Genomic DNA, 6,616 nt, shown 5'->3' with positions numbered 1-6,616 from the left:
ATTGTGATTCAACCCAAACATAAGATGAAAAATTCATCCCAAGTTCAAACGTTATTATTCATCCAAAACATAACAATAAAGCAAATTCTCTGTAGAAATAAAAATATATTCCCAATTTTATTCTAAGAAACAACGTCCATGGCCTGCATCTTTTATACCCTATACTATCTGTGCACAATACTATCTGTGCGCAATATCTCGACCTATTTTTCCATTACACCCAAGCCGCTATTCCCTCCGACCACTCAATTCCACGATCAGCCAAGCATATGAACTAGAATAAACCTGCATAATAAATATGATATAGTGCAAATAAGGAATGTTCTACAAAAAGTTGCAACATCGCTCTAAACCAGTCCTCATATTTCAGGTTGGACTTGTTCTTGAACGTATAAGTTTGACGAAAAGCCAACAACAAACGTCATTTCGCCCGAACAGTAAGAAAAGCATGACTGCAAATAGCCTATAACAGGTTGTGCAGTGTCGTCCATAACGCTATAGTTTATTAGCCGGGGTCAAGTAGAAACAACTCTTCACATTCCTGGAAGTTCTTCAGTCGTGTATATATACATACAAGTTTTAGCCATAATCTGAGGCAATACCCATTGAACGGCCGAGTGACTTGAAATTCATATAAATGTTAAAGTTTATCCGTATGAGAAATCTATTTGAAAGGAAGTTATTTATCCCGAAAACAATTCAATGGCCTGTAAATATTAGGTCTGTCGGACTAAGTAACGCACATTTGCTCTTGGAAAACAACTATTTAAGCATTACATGAAAATAAGAAATACCCAAATAAATAGACTCCTGTACATAAACAATATTACAGGCTGAAAGATTGTGGAGAATAGACGGATCGAGAGAGTAACGACAACGCCGAGTGGTTCATTTATTTCTGGATTTCGAAATTATATTTTCATATTGCAAACATAGAATGCAGTATGGCTGGTTAGTGGAGACAATATCAAACGTAGCGACTAACAAATATATTAGATAGCAAGTCGTATTACATGTACAAAAATTCTACAGAAAGTCGTTCCGTAATTTGAGGGCATCGTCCACTTCTCTCAGAGGATGAGAAAAAAACATTTCATCACACGATCTTAAACACTTTGCCCTAATATTCTCGAATAGTAAATAAACAAAAGGGATTATGTGCGGTGCTTCGTTTGTTGGCGCGCCACTTCTTAGCAATTTGAATTCTCCAACTGCGTTTCTTTAGGGTTAGCCTATACAATTATCATTGATATGCCTTCACCAGCAGGATTTTCCAGCTTCGTTGGCCTGGCCAAGAACGTTGGGATCTCCTCACCGGCCATGATCACAGTCACTTGACCCTCCAGTTTATCATCGGAGAATGTCAGAAATATTTCATCATTCTTCTGATCATTCCCATTCAATTCCCCATCCCTTCCGGTGCTTCCATTTCTAGTTTCTTGGACGAGACCATATTTTTTCCATTTCGATAAAACTAGAATGATCAGAGCAAGCGCCACCAACATTAACATAGAAAGGACTCCACCCATCAAATATGGAACTGGCGATTGCCATACTGAGGCCGTGCTAGTACTTCCCTTGTTTCTTTCCATCAAATGTACCCGCACCCTTCTCACAAATCACTCAAATGACCAACATTAAACATTCATCGTATGCTACTGTCCGCTGTATATATAGACATAGATATCCATTGAAATGATCCTTGTAATGCCTGCAAGAAAATAATAGTCTAAAGTGAGCATATAGCGAAAATCAAAATATTCTGATGGGCCATAGTTTAAAACTTCGGAAAAGAGAAGAAAACCACAGAATATATTATGACAAATCCATAACAGTGAGGCAATAATGTCATTTTTTTTTACTGTCTATATCTCTGTCCTAAGTCAGAAATAGAGTGTTATTTCTCCCAGCTTGCTCTCTATTCTTCCTGTCTTCAATAAGTATGTTACGAGATGTATGATTCATGTTTGATCACCTCTACGTTAGTAACACTACATGGTCACTGTGCCTGACTTCTATTTGTGCAGAGGAAAGACTATAAATTGTTTATACTGGTTATTTCTTGAAGATTTGAAAATAAGGAGACGGAGGGCACGGTAAAAGAGTAACAGAATTGTTAGATTATAACCACAAAGTTACAAACAAGGTAATGGAGCCCTGCCCTTATTGATTCGAGGCCAAAGCCTTTTACGCGACCTCATCCAAATGGTATAGCGCATAAACTTTACAGGACAAAGTATTTAGTTGACAACTTTAGGGATTCTTCACCTTCGCAGTATTAGCCAATGATCTGGTCCATAAACTTTACTAACCGCCTCTTACAAAGTTTGCAGTACATTTCACGGTTTCTTCACCTACGGGGTGTCCCCCGAAGAAAGAGACATGTCTCACATCCCAAAGATATAGAATCTTTCTTGCTTGACTTTGTAAAAGTTAAATGTGAAATTTACATTACCTTCCTTTTAAATTTAGTGTTATTTTTTTAAATAGACGAATTCTTATTAGAATGACGTTTCATGGACATACAAGGCTCGAATATGCATCCTCTTTATTGTCTCGCTTGACAAAAGAGATTGTATTTCCCTGTGATAAATGAACCTTTTCAAACCAGAGCTATGGGTGGCAATGTCACCGCCTCTCTTTTTTTTTGCCACATTATTATTACATGGCTTTTGCTAGGTCATATTTATTAAATTTTTTATAATTAGATTTAAATTTAATAATAATAGAAAAATTAAAATTAAAAAAATATAAAATATAAAACAACTAATATTATCATATTATTAATATTCAAAATATTGTTAAATTAACACAATAATTTAAGGAAAAATCTTATATCATGAGAGTCTATACTAATAATATTTTATTAATCTGAAAAATAATTATAGGAATATCCATATTCAACAAAATTCACTAATGTGAAAAAGAACATCACATAGAAAAGTAAACTTCACTTTAAAAAAAACAACATATTTTATTTGAAATGACAATTTTTTTTCATTTCTAAAGACATTCAGAAAAGGCCTTTAGTAAGAGAATGAAAGTGGGACACATATATGGCCACACACAATTATTTGGTAATTTTGAACATCTTCGGTGCTTTATTGTTTCTTACGGTCAAGAGGGTGCTCTCGAGCTAGTGTGCTTATGAAACAAGTAAAAACTATCCATCAACGTTAACCATTCAATGTAAGCAACTAAGTAATGGAAAAAGTATTCCTAGAGATGTATCTTGCCTTGGGTGCAGGTTGATGTGACTACATAATCTAAATGGTAGAAAAGATTTGATACTCCAAAAATTTTCTACTAAACAAAACCTGAATAGAGAAGACATTCAATCTTTCTTGCACTAACAAAAACACGGAAAATTAAACTGTAACAAACAAAAAAGGAAAAAATTCACATATGCTAAAGGCACTTCATTGGTCTTCATTGTATTGAGCTAAACTCAGGAACTCCTTTTCCTCGAGAAAGAAAGCATGTCAAAGTGCGTAAAAGTTCGAAACAACAAACCATAGCATTCAAATTGTACCAAAACTATCTTCAGGTGCTACCATCCATGGGTCTCATCAAAGAATACAATCATTATAGATGAATGAGAAAAATACATAGTTTCTAATATCTATTTATTGTCTCTGTTCTCTTTAGTTGAAGTATTATTCTCGTGCTCATCTTTACTTTCAACATTAGTGATGCCACTTACAATTTCAAATCGCTAGAGAACCATTTCAAGAAGCTATCATATACTTTACCACCACCAAATATCTAGTAAATATTTGCAACACTCATGTAATATATTCTTTTGCCTTTGAATAGTTTGCAACTTTAGCATGAAATTAAATATTAAGAGATAAAAGTACTCTAGTTCTATGAAAGTATTACATTGGCTTCAATCATTAATTCTCTCTACAAAAGAATTCGTCCGCACACTACAAAATATTCACACAACAATAAAGCATGCTAGCTATTGTACCTTGGTTATGTTTTTCTTTACTATGGCTTTGTTTGGCGCTAGAAGCTTGATGTTGTAACTTATTATTGTATGGCTAGTAAGTATTAGTGCATCCACTTCATACAAGATGTCTTAGACTTGAACCAAACCTTTTAGGAAGAGTTACTAGGAAGGTTTCATAGAACTATTCAATGGAGATAGGGACAAACTAATTTATCTGCTTGTATAGGTGTTATCTCATTTTTTATTTAACTAAATATAAACATGTGGCATAAAACTACATTAAAGTTAGGAATAAAATGAAACAATGATTTCAAAGGAATGAAATCGGAAAATGAACAAATGGAAGGGTTAGGCATGTAGGCCTTGCATGCAGTGCATGTGTCCACATTGACGGTTTGATTAGGGATTTGTTTGCATTACTATATCATCTTCTGTCATCTAATATTATCATTCATCCATACATAGGGGCCTAATGTTTACTCATTAATTCGGTCAAGACTTCAATGTAGGTGGAAGAGGAGCAAAGGAAATGTAGTACATGAAGGGAAACATAAGAAAAAGAGGAGCACATGAAATGCATTACACGAAGGGGAAGAACCAACTTTCTCAAGAAATTCATTCTGCCATTACTAGATATAATCCCTTCTTGTTGGGTTCCTTCCCTTCTTGCTTGAAATGAAAGCATATTTCAGTCTCCATTGCATCTTTTACTAACATTCATTAGTGGGAAGACGTTCTTTACTTTAACTAGAGTGAAAATTGTTGGCATAATCTATTAGAAAATGTAGCGTAAGGTTATGTCTCTTATCATAAACGAAGTAGTGGAGTGTATATCTATCTATTGTTCTACTTGCAAAACCAAATGGATCATATATAGCGAGGTAGACATCTTTCTGTCTAAGAAGATTTCCATGCTGCACCAAACTGACGTATCACAACATCATTGACACTATGTGATTCATTTCACTTGATTCAATCCCAATTATTCACCCTTGTGATAATCACGCGATGTAATGAGTGCTAAGTGGACTATTCAAAAATCACGAGAAATTAGTCAATTGCAACTACCTCCCATGGAAATGGTCATAAATAAACCTCAAAACATAAATTTGGGAATTAGAGATAAAACCCAAAACAAAAATACGGGAATTAATTGCACCCCTCACGAAAAATTAAATTTTCTACGTGAATTTAAAGAATTTAAAGACATATTCAACTTAAAATACGAGGACCTTAAAACTTTTGATCCCAACACTATACAATATGCAATTGACAGTGAACCTCACGCCAAGCTTTTCAACAAAACTTGAGGAAAATGCAACCTAGCTTAGAGATGACTACCAAGAGTGATATGAACAAACTCTTATTAGCCAAGATAATATTCCCTATCGAACATACCCAGTGGGCTACAAATCTAGTTCTGGTTATAGAGAAAACAAATGTAATTGTATTTTTGTTGTCTTCAAAAACCTAAGTCTCTGGTAATGAAAACTACCCACTGCCTCCCATTGAGAAAACCCTACAATAGGTTTCAGGATTTAAGATGTTGTCCCTCTTAGACAATGTGTTAGGCTATAACCAGGTAATGGTCACGTCCTATGACCAACTAAAAATGACCTTTAGAACTTCACGTGCAACATTCAACTATAGAAATATGTCCTTTGGCCTAATTAATGTTGGGTTGACTTTATAGCGGGAAATGACTATTTCTTTTTGTTGGTTAATTAATGAATCTATATTCATTTAATTAGATGATGTCAACATATATTCAAAAAAAGGTCTAATAATCTTTCCCGTCTTAGAGAAGCGTGAGCGATGAAGTAAACTTGAGATTTTATTAAACCTAAAAAAGTATATTTTTGCAGTCATTGAATGAAAACTGCTAGGCTACATCATATCAAAAGAAGGTATTATGATTGTCCTAGAAAGAACACAACCCATTGATAGTTTGGTGTCTCCTAACTATAAAAAGGCCATCTAGTATTTTCTTGGATAAATAAATTTTGTTATACGATTCATCCCAATATTTTCTAAAATAACGAAACCACTTGATGATCTTGTAGAAAGGAATGTTGTTTATAGGTGGATTGACCCAGAAAAATAAGCTTTTGATACCATAAAATAGGTTATTTATTAAGCTCTTCTATTAAGAAGCCCTGATCTTTCTAAGGATTTTATATTGTACACCTTTTCTTCTAGCTTTCCTTATGATGTTGTCGTTAAACAAAAAACAAAAAATAATACTAAAATTACCATTGCATTTATGACTTCTACTTTTAAGAAACGAGAATTAATTTACCCATAGGTAGATAAATAAGCCTTTGTAGTCTTTAAGGTTGTAAAACATTTTAGATCTTAACTACTTAAATCCAAAACTAAGGTAATATCTCCCTATGCAACAATAGTAAATTTACTTGTGCAGACAAAATTGGGAGAGAAAAGGGTCCAACTGATGACAATCTCTAGGAATGTGACTTGGAAATTTATGAGATCTTTGTAAGCTTGATGTTTGGTTTCTCAACATGGCTAAGAAAGATAATTGTTTTGATGGTGAAATATCTATGCTGCAAAAGGAAACTTTTTGTCTTTGAAATGATCTTAATTCTTAGTATTCTAACGTCATGTTTTATCTGTATAATGGTACAAATCCATCACATACTG

At 33.9% G+C, this 6,616-nt stretch overlaps 1 long non-coding RNA gene across 1 annotated transcript; it reads right to left on the bottom strand.

Annotated features, from left to right (window-relative positions):
• Nucleotides 1-868: 868 nt before the first annotated feature.
• LOC149145397 (uncharacterized) lies at nucleotides 869-2,117 on the bottom strand. Its single transcript, XR_016264927.1, has 2 exons — nucleotides 1,976-2,117; nucleotides 869-1,711 (listed from the first exon to the last, which is right to left on the bottom strand). It is a non-coding gene; the product is annotated as an uncharacterized LOC149145397 (long non-coding RNA).
• Nucleotides 2,118-6,616: the final 4,499 nt, after the last annotated feature.

Source organism: Pinus tabuliformis, chromosome X, assembly GCF_031772625.1.
Source record: "Pinus tabuliformis cultivar Carrire ecotype Pingquan chromosome X, CPIR1, whole genome shotgun sequence".
NCBI classification, from domain to species: domain Eukaryota; kingdom Viridiplantae; phylum Streptophyta; class Pinopsida; order Pinales; family Pinaceae; genus Pinus; species Pinus tabuliformis.
Note: the sequence above shows the minus strand (reverse complement) of the source record. Positions and strands in the feature narration are given on the sequence as shown.